This window comes from Myotis lucifugus, unplaced genomic scaffold, assembly GCF_000147115.1.
Source record: "Myotis lucifugus unplaced genomic scaffold, Myoluc2.0 scaffold_563, whole genome shotgun sequence".
Taxonomy (NCBI): domain Eukaryota; kingdom Metazoa; phylum Chordata; class Mammalia; order Chiroptera; family Vespertilionidae; genus Myotis; species Myotis lucifugus.
Window position 1 is genome coordinate 257268 of NW_005871611.1, and position 14360 is coordinate 271627.

At 47.7% G+C, this 14360-nt stretch overlaps 1 pseudogene; it reads right to left on the minus strand.

The window, feature by feature from the left end:
• Positions 1-1051: 1051 nt before the first annotated feature.
• Positions 1052-1360, minus strand: LOC102435592 (annotated as a pseudogene).
• Positions 1361-14360: the final 13000 nt, after the last annotated feature.

A 14360-nucleotide genomic window follows, 5' to 3' on the forward strand; every position in this document is an offset into this window, starting at 1 on the left:
GGTGAGGGGGAGAGAGACACATTGATTGGTTGTTTTTGCTTGTGTCCTGACTAGGGCTAGGGGTTGAAACTGCAACTGAGGTGCCCTTGACTGGGAATTGACCCCCTGACCCTTTGGTCCTGTGCTGGGCTGTATATCTGGCGCTTTGGCCAGACGGGGCATGCTGTACTTTCTGTTCCTAGAACACTTAGATAGGAAGGTAGTCACTGTACTGATACCGTACTATGTTGGGAACAAATTGTGTAAACAAAGCTTTGTAACTAACTATGTGGTTTTTGCAAATAAAAACGCTATAACTCCTGTAGTTGGCACTGCAGTTCAGCCTCTGCTTCGGCAGGGTGCTGTGACTGTAGTCGCTGGCCAGCTTAATAAAGGCTCCTAAATCTTGATCTGAGTCCCTGGTGGTTATCTCCGCGGGTCACCCCATAACAGTCCAAGGGCTGACACTCTAACCACTGAGCAAACCGGCCAGGGCATGAGATGTCTGAGATTTTACTGCCTATGTTTTCTTCTAGGATTTTTATGGTTTTTCAACTTACATTTAAGTCCTTTATCCATTTTAAGTTTATTCTTAAGTATGGTGTAAGTTGGTGGTCTAGTTTCATTCTTTTTGTAAGTACCTGTTCAATTTTCCCAACACCATTGATTGAAGAGAGACTGGTGTTACTCCATTGTATGCTTTTACCTCCTTTGTCAAATATTAATTGACTATAAATATGTGGGTTGATTATTGGGCTCTCTGTTCTGTTCCATTGATCTATATGCCTGTTCTTGTGCCAGTACCAGGCTGTTTTGTGTATAGTGACTTTGTAGTGTAACTTGATATCTGCTTTTGTGATTCCCAACTTTGTTCTTCTTTCTCAAGATTGCTGAGGCTATTCAGGATCTTTTTTGGTTCCTTATCAACTTTTGCAATATTTGTTCCAGATATGTGAAATGCCATTGATATTTTAATAGGAATTGCATTGACTTGATAGATTTGCTTTGAGTAGTATGTACATTTTCATGATGCTAATTATTTCAGTCCATGAACATGGTATATGCTTCCACTTTAGACCTGCTTAGTGTAGTGAACAACCCCTTCCTCCAGGGCACACAGATACCCCTCCCCCAACCCCAAAGGATTGTCCAGGTGCCATTGCACGTGGTGCTCAGTCCCAAGAGTGTTGCCAGCATGAACATGGTGACCCTCCATTTTCTTGATGCCAAAGCATTTGCCTGGTGACTTTTTACCGAGGTTTTTGGAGCTGCCACTTGTCTTCTTGGATGCATATCTGATGGCAAGAGCTGCTGCCTGTGGGGGCCTCAGCAGGGCTGTAACAGCTATCTGCATCCTCAGTGCCAGCGCCGCCGATGCCATGTTTGCAGTACACTTGCTTCTGGTCCTGGTGGAGTTTTTAGGGTTTTCTATGTACGATATCATGTCATCTGCTAATAATAACAGTTTTAGAGGAAAAGCTTTCAGTTTTCACCATTGAGTATAATATTGGCTGAGGGTTTGTCATATATGGCCTTTATTATGTTGGGGTACTTTCCTTCTATTTCTATTTTATTGAATGTTTTAATCATAAATGGATGTTGTATCTTATCAAATGCTTTTTCTGCATCTGTTGATAAGATCATATGATTTTGATCCTTTCTTTTGTTAATGTGGTGTATTACATTGATTGATTTGCATATGTTGAACTGTCATTGGTGCCCCTGGAATGAACCCTAATTGACCGTTATGTACTATTGTTTTAAATTTGCTAGTATTTTGTTTCAGATTTGTGCATCTGTATGCATCAGAGATATTGGTGTGTAGTTTTCTTTTTTTGTATTATCATTGCCAGGGTTTGGTATCAGGGTTATATTGGTCTAATAGAATGTGTTAGGAAGTATTACTTCTTCTTCAATTTTTTGGAAGAGTTTGAAAAGGACATAAGTTTTAATTCTTCTTTGGACGATTGGTAGAATTCACTGGTGAAGCTATCTGGTCCTAGACTTTTGTTTTTGATGGTTATTTCAATTTCCTTACTGCTGATTGGTCTATTTAGATTTTTCAATTCTTCATGATTTAGTCTAGGAAAGTTATATATTTCTAGGAACTTATCCATTTCTTCTAAGTTATTGAATTTGGTGGCATAAAGTCTTTAATATTCTAGTAAGATCCTTTGTATATCTGTGATGTTTGTGGTGACTTCTCTCTCATTCCTGATTTTGTTTATATGGGCCTTTCCCTTAGTGAGTCTAGCCAGGAGTTTGTCAATTTTATTAATATTTTTTAAAGAACCAACTCTTTGTTGTATTTTTTTATATCATCTTTTTGTTCTCAATTTCATTCAATTCTGCTCTAATTTTTACTACTTCCTTTCTTCTGCTGACTTTGGATTGCTTTTGTTCTTCTTTTTCTAGTACTTTAAGATGTGATGTTAGGTTGTTTACTTGGAATTTCTCATGTTCCTTGAGATAGCTCTGCAATAATATAAACTGTGCTCGTATTATTGCTTTTGCTGCATCCCAGAGGTGTTATCATTCTTATTTGCCTCTATATATCTTTTGATCTCATCTTTTATTTCTTATTTGACCCAGTTATTTTTCAGTAATGTGTTGTTTAATCTCCATGTATTTATAAATTTTTTTACTTCCTTTTTGCAGTTGATTTCTAATTTCAAAGCATTCTGGTCAGAGAATATGCTTGGTATAATTTCAATCTTCTTGAATTTGTTGATGTTAGTTCTGTGACCCAACATATGGTCTATCTTGAGAATGTTCCGTGTGCACTTTATTTATTTATTTATTTATTTATTTATTTATTTAATTATTTAAAATAATTAAATCTTTATTGTTAAGATTATTACAGTTGTTTCTCTTCCCCCCCCCCATTGCTCCCCTCCACCCGGTTCCCACCCAAGAATAGTTAGTCCACTCCCTTTCTATGCCCCTGATTCTATTATAATCACCAGTTTATTCTGTTCATCAGATTATTTATTCACTTGATTTTTAGATTCACTTGTTGATAGATGTGTATTTGTTGTTCATAATTTGTATCTTTACCTTTTTCTTCTTCTTCCTCTTCTTAAAGGATACCTTTCAGCATTTCATATAATACTGGTTTGGTGGTGATGAACTCCTTTAGCTTTTTCTTATCTGTGAAGCTCTTTATCTGACCTTCAATTCTGAATGATAGCTTTGCTGGATAAAGTAATCTTGGTTGTAGGTTCTTGGCATTCATCACTTTGAATATTTCTTGCCACTCCCTTCTGGCCTGCAAAGTTTCTGTTGAGAAATCAGCTGACAGTCGTATGGGTACTCCCTTGTAGGTAATTGATTGTCTTTCTCTTGCTGCTCTCTCTTTGTCTTTTGCTCTTGGCATTTTAATTATGATGTGTCTTGTTGTGGTCCTCTTTGGATTCCTTTTGTTTGGGGTTCTCTGCGCTTCCTGGGCTTGTAAGTCTATTTCTTTCACCAGGTAGGGGAAGTTTTATGTCATTATTTCTTCAAATAGGTTTTCAATATCTTGCTCTCTCTCTTCTGGCACCCCTATAATTCGGATGTTGGTACGCTTGAAGCTGTCCCAGAGGCTCCTTACACTATCTTCGTATTTTCGGATTCTTTTTTCGTTTTGCTTTTCCAGTTGGGTGTTTTTTGCTTCTTCTTATTTCAAATCTTTGACTTGATTCTTGCAATCCTCTGGTCTGCTGTTGGGAGTCTATAATATTCTTTATTTCAGTCAGTGTATGCTTAATTTCTAGTTGGTCCTTTATTACAACATCGAGGGTCTCACTAGATTTCTTGAGGATCTCACTTATTGGCGGTCTCACCCGTCTTTTTGAGGGTCTTACTAAATTTGTCGGCGGTTTCTAGAAAGTTCTTGAAAAACCTTATAAGTGTGGTTTTGAACTCTATATCCAATAGTTTGCTTTCCTCCATTTCTGTCATTTGTGACCTGTTTCTTTGTCTCTGCATTTTGGCTGCTTCCCTGCGTTGATAGAGTGGCTTTCTGTGCTAGATATCCTATAGGGCCCAGTGGCTCAGTCTCCCCAATTACCTGAGGTGGGCACTCTTAGTGCACCCCCTTGTGGGCTTTGTGCACAGTCTTGTTGTAGTTAAGCCTTGATTGTTGTAGGTATCACTGGGAGGAATTGACCTCCAGGCCAATTGGCTGTGAGAATCAGCTGTGTCTGCAGTGGGAGACCTTCTGTGCTGGAGACAACCCTCTGGGGCAAGACTTGCTTCAGTGGGGCTTTGGTGCTCACTGAGTCTGCTCCCTGAGTGTGTCCCTTATGGATCTGAGGAGTTGTAATCTGGATGGTCCCACTCTGACCACAGGGCACACTGGCTCTTGGATCTCTAAGGAGGTGCTAATCTAGCCTCTGCCTGAGGCTATCCAGCAGCAGCCAGGTGTGAAGCAATGCAAGTTGCCTGGGGCCTTGGGCCAGCTGCAATTTGTTAGGTGATTTGCAGATTGCAAAGGGCCAGGCCTTTCATATGTAAAAGCCTCGTGAGTGGCTTGCGGCTTGGGCGGGGTGGGGTCCCAGGAGATCAACAGGGCGGAGCAAGCAGCTATGGCTGCCCTCAGAGGCCTGCTTCTCAGTGTCCTGGCAATCACTGCAAGCACCTCTGAGAGAAAGCCGCCCTTGAGTTCTGCCTGTTGCCAGACAGTCCAGTTTCTCCCCATATGAGTCTGGGTCCCCAGAGACTCACCCGGAACTGGAGCTCAGAGCTTGAGACTCCCTCCTGATTGAAAAAAACAACCGGGTCCTCAGCCGCTAGCCCTCTCTGCATGTGCCTCCATACCTCTGTACTTCCGCACCGCACCTCCTCTGAGTCTTGGTATGCTTTTCTCTTTCCTTCTAGTTGTAGAATTTCCACTCAGCCAGCCTTCCTGTGGTTCTGGATGATGTCCGTTCCGTCTTTTAGTTGTATTCTTGAAGTGGTTGTGTGAGGCAGCAATCTCCCGTGTTTACCTATGCCACCATCTTGGTTTTTCTTCCATGTGCACTTTCGGAGAATGTGTAACCTGATGTTCTGGGATGAAATATTCTGTAAATGTCAATTATGTCTACTTGGTTTAGTGTTTCATTTAATTCTGATATTTCTTTATTTTTTTTTTTTTATTGATTTTTTACAGAGAGGAAGGGAGAGGGATAGAGAGCCAGAAACATCAATGAGAGAGAAACATCGATCAACTGCCTCCTGCACGCCCCCCACTGGGGATGTGCCCGCAACCAAGGTACATGCCCTCGACCGGAATCGAACCCAGGACCCTTGAGTCCGCAGGCCGATGCTCTATCCACTGAGCCAAGCCGGTTCTGGCATGGTATTTCTTTATTGATTTTCTGTTTGGTTGATCTGCCTAGAGCTGTCAATGGAGTATTAAGGTCTCCAACTATGATTGTGTTTTTATCTGTTTCTTCCTTTAGTCTGTGAGTAGCTGTTTAATATATTTCGGTGCTCCCTGGTTGGGTGCATATATATTAAGAAGTGTTATGCTTTCCTGATGTAATGGTCCATTTATCATTATAAAGTGTCCATCTTTGTTTCTTGTTATCTTAAGATCTATTTTATCAGATGTAAGTATGGCTACACCTGCTTTTTTTGTGGGTGTTACTTGCTTAGAGAATCATTCTCCACCCTTTTACTTTGAATCTACCTTTGTCTTTGCTGCTTAGATGTGTCTCTGGTAGGCAGCATATGGTTGGATTTTGTTTTGGATTCACTCTGCTACTTTGTGCCTCTTTACTGGTGAATTCAAACCATCTACATTTAGGGTAATTATTGATGTATGAGGGTTTCCTACACCCATTTTAATCTTTTGTTTTCTGGTAGCTCTGTGCCTCCATTGGTTCTTTTCCTTTATGCTTCTGCCTATTGTTTTTGTTTGGTGGTATTCCATACTTCTTTCCTCTGTTTCCTTAGATTTTAAGCTATATGTCCCATTTTCGGGATTTTTGTGTGTGGTTGCCATTAGGTTTATAAAGAATGAAGATATATATATATATACACACACATACCATATTTCCCCCCATTTTGAGTGCATCTGATCTTCATCCTCTTTTACCAGTTCAGACCTTTCCCCCTTCCCCTTGTATGTTTTTGTTGTCACAAATTATCCCTGTTTATGCTGTAAGTTACTCTTTGTGTTGTGACCTTACGTTCTTTGTTGCAGGTAGAATAACTCCCTTGAGTATTTCCTGCAATGGAATTTTGCTGGTGATAAAACTCCTCAGCTTCTGTATTCTGGGAATGTCCTTATTTTTCTGTCATATTTAAAGAATAATTTTGGTGGATATGTTATTCATGGCTGGTAATTTCTCTCTTTCAGACATTTGAATATTTGGCTCCACTCTCTCTGGCTAGCAGAGTTTCTGCTGAGAAGTTGGGTGAAACTCTGATGGGTTTTCCTTTGTAGGTCACTTCCTTCTTTTCCCTGGCTGCTTTGAGAATTTTTCTTTGTTATTAATTTTGACAGCTTAATACCAAGTGCCTTGGAGAAGGCCTCTTTGGATTGGTGTTCTGTTTGCTTCTTGGATTCGAAGATCTAGTTCTTTCAATAGTTTTGGGAAGTTCTTATGCACTATTTGTTTGAATAGGCCCTCTGTCCCCTGCTCCCTCTCCTCCTCCTCTGGAATGCCTATATTTCTAATATTGCTCTTTCTGATGGAGTCAGATAAGTCTCATAGAGCTCCTTCATTTTTCTTTATTCTCAGGTGTCTCTCTTCTTCCCTCTGCATCATTTCTAGATTCCTAGCTTCAGTGTCACTAGTTCTTTCCTCTAACTCAGCGGTTCTCAACCTGTGGGTCGCGACCCCTTTGGCGGTCGAACGACCCTTTCACAGGGGTCGCCTAAGACCATCCTGCATATCAGATATTTACATTACGATTCATAACAGTAGCAACATTACAGTTGTGAAGTAGCAACGAAAATAATTTTATGGTTGGGTCACAACATGAGGAACTGTATGTAAAGGGCCAGAAGGTTGAGAACCACTGCAACTGGCTGGTTCTGTTTTCTATGCTCAGTAGTTCACTCTTAATCTCCTTAATTGCCTGCTTCATTTCCAGGAGTTCTGATAGATTCATTTTTAAAGTTTAAATTTCCTTGGAGAAATACTCCTTTTGTTCATTGATTTGTTTTCTGAGTGCACTGGATTGCCTGTCAGTATTTTGTCGCACCTTGTTGAATATTTTCAGAACTGCAATTGTGAAGGCTCTGTCATTTATGTCACATCATTCCATGTGTGCCAGCCTGCTTTCTGGGGATTTTTCATTTTCTTTCTGGTCGTTGTGGTTACTGTGGTTCCTCACGGTATTTGCTACCCTCCATGGTTTTTCCATTTATCTCTGAGGCGGTCTTTCTCCTATGTTCCAGCAGATGGCGCTGACTCACAAGATTTTTTACCCCGTGCTCTCAGGTTTGAGCCTCCGCGGCGTCAGAGGCTTCCCTTGCTGCTTGCGGGGTGAGAGTTCGGGGTGAGGTTCCTTTCACCGTCACCGTAATGGCGACCCCGACCTCCTTGGGTGCAGCCAAGCACCCCTTCTGGGGGTTAGTTACAGAGGGAAACAGCGACTCGACTGCATCCATCAGCTCTTGGTTTGCAGACAATGTGATCCTGAGCCAACTCCAGGGGCAACAGGAGGCGAGTTTTGGGAGTCTCCGCGGCGGGGCGCTCTAATCTTCTCGTCTTGTCTAAAGCACCTCCGCCAGGCGCAGCGGTGGGAGCCTCGCGGCAGCACGCGGTGCGGTGCTCTGACTGGGGGGCATCTGCTGACGCAGCGTTAGCTCTTGCAGCTCCTGTGCAACTCAGACCCTGTTCGCTGCGCCCTCGGCTCAGATGCTGTTCTCTGGCCACCACACGCGACCAGCTCTCTCCTCTCTGGCGGCCGGCAGCGGGCTGTCCAGCTGTGTGTCTGCGCTTTCCTCCCGTCTCCTCTCCCTGGCTAGCTCCCGGATGCGCACTGCAGGTGTTTCAGTGTGCCGTCTCTCAGGTGTGATCTGTGTTGAGCAGGGACTGTTGTTGAATTACAGATGGCTAACTTGTTGAAATGTCGGCACTCAGGGGTCTTAAAGGGACACCAGCCCCTCATACAAGCGCGCGCCCTCGATGGCAGCCTGCAGAGTCACAGACAAATGCAAGTTCCGGAGACGCCTTCCCCAGCAGTCTTCCCTGACGCCCAGGCCTATAGCCTTAGGTGCCAAAGCGCTCTACTTACGGACCCTAACTAGGCCCTGTCTAGTCTCTGTGTTCCCGGAGAGTCAAATTTCTCCATGGCTTGTGCGAGTGAGGCCCTTGGGGTCCCGCTGAAATAAGCATTTCAGAAGCCCCCGCGGGAGAATGGTAAAAGGCGTTATTTGCCTGGAGTTACACTCCTCGGGTTGTAAGGTCCCCTGCCCTTTAAGTCAGTCCTGCAAGAGGTGCTGGGGTTCCAGCAGAGCCTAAACCGTGTCCAGAGCTTCCGTCCACGTTGCAGCCGGGTCTGGTCCAGCATTAGGCTGATTATAGTCCATCAGTCCACGGTGCGGATCCCACAGGGCTCTGAGCCACGTGGGCACGGGGAGGGCATCCCTGGAACAGGAGAGGACCAGGTGCTGAAGGCGGGGAGAGCTGCTCCTTTGTCAGGAGGTTAAACATTCAGGTTTCCTGCCCTTGCAGTGGCCACGCCTATTCTGGCCATTGACTTGCTTCCAGGTATGATTGACAGACAGGTAAGCACCTTTCCATGTCGCCCAGACCTCACTGGGCACACACCAGACGGCCTCTGTCCAGTCCCTCCCCCGGCGATCAGCAGGAAACAGGCTTGGGGAGTGTTAAATTGGCCAAGCTGTATACCCGGTAAATGGCATGCCTCTAGGATCTAGTCTTCCCTCCACTCCTTTCCTGGTAAATAATAACCAGATTACTACGCGGCATCTCTGCATTCTGCCTTCACCTCCCCACATGGCCCCTCAAGGCAGTTCTGTGGCCTCCTCCAGGGCCCGTGAGTATCCATGCCACCAGCCACCATCCAGCTCATCATCCCAGCTGCACTTACCAAGTGTTACTTTAACAGCGGTTCTCAACCTGTGGGTCGAACGACCCTTTCACAGGGGTCGCCTAAGACATCGGAAAACACATATATAATTACATATTGTTTTTGTGATGAATCACTATGCTTTAATTATGTTCAATTTGTAACAATGAAATTGGGGGTCACCACAACATGAGGAACTGTATTAAAGGGTCGCGGCACTAGGAAGGTTGAGAACCACTGATTTAACAAGTCATAGCAGTGCCACTCCTGCTCTTTGTGGTTTGGCCTCACACAGGAGACATCCCCCACCAATCAGCCTGGCGGGGAGTCCGTGGGCCTCTGTGGGCTCCTTCCCTCCGCAGGCAGCTGCGGCGTTTGTGAGCTCGCTCTGAGCCTGGATGGGATGGAGGACCATCTTCTCTGTTAGCCCCGGCTGCGTCCCTTTCTCCCCAGGGCGTTGGGCTGCAGTGGACCCCACCAAGGTCCCCTGGCTCCCCTGAGGTCCGTCTCCTGGGGATCCCACTGTGGAGAGTGTTGAGCCGGTCATTTGAACTCACGCCTACCCTGGGAGAAGCTGGGGGAGAGGGGTTCTCTTTCTGATCCCATGTCCTGCGCCAGTGTAACCGGACAATCAGTGCGTCCGGCTGCCTGTCACTACCTGAGCCAGTTGAGCAGAGACAGGGTTGAATCATTATGAGCGTTTATTTCAATCCTGCTGGCAGCGTGGAGAGCAGCAGGTCAGCCACAGAAATCTGCTCTGCCCACCATCAGCCGCTGCTAATATTGGGTAGAGGGACGAAGATTACGTGGGGAAGTAGGCAAAGGGTGTGCCAAACGGGCAGTTTACAGGTAAGCAGGCTGGAGATTTGCAAAGGCCTGTGGGTATGCAAAAGGCTGGTGATCTTCTAAGGACTTAGTGATAGCCCTGACCGGTTTGGCTCTGTGGATAGAGCGTCGGCCTGCGGACTGAGGGGTCCCAGGTTCCATTCCGGTCAAGGGCATGTACCTTGGTTGTGGGCACATCCCCAGTGGGGGGAGTGCAGGAGGCAGCTGATCAATGTTTCTCTCTCATTGATGTTTCTAACTCTCTGTCTCTCCCTTCCTCTCTGTAAAAAATCAGTAAAATATATTTTTTAAAAAAGGTCTTAGTGACATGGGAAGGCTGGGGGTCTTCAAAGGACTTAGTGATCTGCAAGGGCTGGGTCTTCCACGAGCTGGTGGCTCTGGTTTCTGCAACAAAGTTGTTAATCTTCCCATGAGAATAGGGAGGATGGGCTGCATCTCCAGGTGAGCTCCAAGGGCCGTGTGTGTAACTCCCAGCCAGGTTGGAATGCGCCTTCTTTAATCAGAACAACACAGTCACGGTCAACAGAGCATGATTCATATTTCTTACAGTTCTAGCTGGTTCCCCAACATTCTATTTCTGCTCCTATCACCAGGGCAGGGACTACAGTGGACAACATCTGGAATCAGTTAGGCACATTCTTGCACTCCATTATGGCCTGGTGGGGCTGTCGCCCCTCCCTGCGATTTCCCTGTTGTTCTCATTGTAGGTTTCATGATTAACGGTCTGCGGCTTCCAGTAAACCGCCTCACCCAGGTTCCAGTGACCCCACACCTGGCCCCACCTGCACCTGGTCCCACCAGTTACTCTGCCTGACCCTGACGAGGGACATACATATCCCGCTCCCCCTATTCTGCCCGCTGACACCGACACACTGGGCTCAGCCCGCTTAAACTCTCACAAGGTCTCTTGGCCTGGCCTCTGGCGGGGGCCTAACATGCCTCCTCACTGGTGGGCACAGAAAGGGTCACATACGAACCCGACAAGCTCGGGAAGGCTGCACGGCGGCCTTGCAAACTCAGAGATAAACAGTGGTCTGAGATTAAAACTTTTAAACTAAGAGCAGTTATGACAGTAGTCATGTCTTAGGCTAGAATCTTCCTTGACAAAGATCAATTTTCACCGTAATAAAGCCTGCCTATTGTCTTTTTGCATTGATAGCAGCGGTTCTCAACCTGTGAGTCGAGACCCCTTTGGGGGTCGAACGACCCTTTCACAGGGGTCGCCTAAGACCATTGGAAAACACATATATAATTACATATTGTTTTTGTGATTAATCACTATGCTTTAATTATGTTCAATTTGTAACAATGAAAATATATCCTGCATATCAGATATTTACATTGATTCATAACAGTAGCAAAATTACAGTTCTGAAGTAGCAACGAAAATAATTTTATGGTTGGGGGTCACCACAACATGAGGAACTGTATTAAAGGGTCGTGGCATTAGGAAGGTTGAGAATCACTGATCTATGGTAACATACCTTTGGAATGTCAGAGTAAGTTCCTTCCCACCCCTCAAAGCACAGCCACCACTCCACTCTGCTCTTCGGACCTTAATTCCCCTCATTGTTATCCTGTTAATTGTCAGTTGTTAACTCTCCTGCACGCACCTTGTAAAAGAAGTGTGTGTCTATCATTTTGCTTTTTATCCAATCCCAGAGGTCCACCCCCTTGGCTCTCTCCCGCCTCCCTAATCCATCACCAATGAATTCCGTGTGCCCCACTTACATCTTCTCTTGATTCTAATCCTATCTAATAAAAGAGAAACATGGTAATTAGCCATACGGCCGCTACCCTTCCCATTGGCTAATCATTGAGATATGCAAATTAACTGCCAGCCAAGATGGCGGCCGGCAGCCATGCACTGAAGCGAACAGGGAGGCTTGCTTGCTCCAGTGATGGGGGACTCCAACATTCCCTGCCTGACTTGCTGGCCTCTCAGCTGCAACTCTAAGCAACTATGTTGCAAATATAGAAGCTAAACAAAACCCCAGAAACCTGCTTTAGTCAGCCGGGCTTCAGCCAGATGGACCGCAACATTGTATCAAATACAGAAGGTAAACAAAGGCCAGAAACCTCCTTTCAGCAGCCGAGGCCTCAGAACTAAAGCTGGCCCAGAATAAAAAAAAAAGAAAGAAAAAAAGGAGAGGTTGGGAGTTTCAGTCACCCGCCAGCCTGAAAACGGCCCTCAGCCCCTCACCCAGACTGGCCAGGCACCCCAGTGGGGACTCCCACACTGAAGGGTGTGTGACCAGCTGCAAACAGCCATCATCCCCTCATCCAGGCTGGCCAGGCACCCCAGTGGGGACCCCCACCCTGATCCAGGACACCCTTCAGGGCAAACCAGCCGGCCTCCACCCATGCACTAGGCCTCTATTCTATATAGTAAAAGGGTAATATGCCTCCCAGCACCGGGATCAGCATGACAGGGGGCAGCACCCAAACCCCCTGATCAGCTCTGCTTTGTGGGTGATAGAGGGCAGCGCCCTAACCCCACTCCCCCACAGGCCCTGCTCTGTGTGTGACGGGGTAGAGCCATAACCTCCCCATCAGCCCTGCCCTGAGTGTGACAGTGGCAGCGCCCCAACCCCCTGATCGGCCCTGCTTGGTGGGTGATAGAGGGCGGCACCCCAACCCCCCTATCGGCCCTGCTCTGTGTGTGACAAGGGGGCGGTGCCCCAACCCCCTGATAGGCCTTGCTCTGTGAGTGACAGGGGGGGAGCTCCCCAACCCCTTGATGGGCCCTGCTCTGTGCGTGATGGGGGGAGCTCCTCAACCCCCTGATCGGCCCTGCTCTGTGCATGACAGGGGGCAATGCCCCAACCCCCTGATCGGCTGTACCCTGAGCGTGACTAGGGGTGGCATCGCAAACCTCCGGATCCGCCCTGCTCTGTGCATGACAGGGGGCGGTGCCCCAAACTCCCCAATCAGCCCCTGCTCTGAAGCCCGACCGACAGGGGCTGCACTAGGGATCGGGCCTGCCCTCTGCCACCCAGGAGCAGGCCTAAGCCAGCAGGTCGTTATCTCCTGAGGGGTCCCAGACTGCGAGAGGGCACATGGGCTGAGAGACCCCCTTCAGTCTTTCCCAGGATTGGACCTGCCCAGAGAGTCCCGTCCCCCAACCCCTTGACGAAAAGCCCCCCTCCACTGGAGTTCTTTAAAACCTCTGCCCCCTAGTCCCTGGGGCCGTTTGGGTTTCCAGATGACGTAATAAGTTTATATTTCTAACCACTCTCTGCCCTGTGCTTCCTAGCTTGGGAGCCTAACAGTAGCCAGCGGGGAGTGGGAGCCGGGAGGGGGAGAGGGGAGAGCGGATGAGAGCGAGGCTGGGTGTGTGTGCAAGAGGGAGGGGAGCGGATGGAGTGGGGTGGGGGGCGATGGAGTTGGTAGAGAAGGGCGAGGAGGCAGGGCAGGCGGGGCGAGGAGAGAAATGTGGAGGGAATGGAGGGGCAGGTGAGGGGGTCGGTGTTAGAGAGAAGGCCTGTAAGGAGGAAACAGAAATGGGGGGCACGTGGGCTGGGAGGGGGCAGTGCAGGGGCTGGCCAGGGCACCCAGCGCCTGCCGCTCTGCTCCCCGTTCCCACCTGGGGGGGCCTGTCCCCACCTGGCGGGTAGGAGGACGCCTGGGGACCTGGGCCCTTCGAGCCGCCACAGCAGAGGGATCCCGGGAGGATGAGGATGAGCTTCAGTCTCGGGGAGGAGAGGCGTTGCCTGGCCGCCTCCGTGGAGCCGAGGTCCCTGCTCCACCGCGTCCCTCCTCCTAGAAGCGGTTCTGCAGTTTGGCTGAAACCTGACCGCGTGCAGCGCCTTCGCAGGTGCTCTCTGTGGACCCGCAGGGACAAGGGATCCCTTTTGGAGCCTCCCTCCCTCTCCCCTCCCCTCTTTCCTTCCTAAGAACCTTTCACTTTGAATTAATTTAAGGCTCACAGGAAGTTGTAAAAATAGTGCAGCCGAAAAAGAAAAAGAGAAGCCTGCCCTTCACCCACGCCTTTCCCCAGCGATAGCATCTAGCAGCCACACGTGTCTGAAAACAGGACATGGCACATAATTAAACTGCAGCCGTACTGAGACTCACCAGTTCCACAGACGTTCTCTTTGGGCCTAGAGCTCTATGAGCCTTTGTCGCGCTTCTGAAATGACCACTGCTGTGGGGTACAAAGTGCTTCACCCCACCAGGAGCGCCCCCATGCTGCATCCTTCAGTTAGACCTTCCCTCGCCCCAACCCCTGCCGACCCCGACCTACCCGCCACCACTGTAATCCGGTCATTTCAGGAGCGTCATAGGAGTAAGACCATGCGGTGTGTCACCTCTTGAGATGGGCTTTCAAGCTCACAATATGCTTGAGGTCCATCCGAGTTCTTCTGTGAATCAGTGGATTTGTTCCTTTCTGTGGCTCAAGGAATCCATCAGGCGGATGTGTCACAGTTTGTTACCTGCTACTCAGCCAAGGCGTTTGGGTTATTTCTGGTTGTAGGCTGTTACAAATGAAGTGCCATGAATATGCCTGTGCAGGCTTT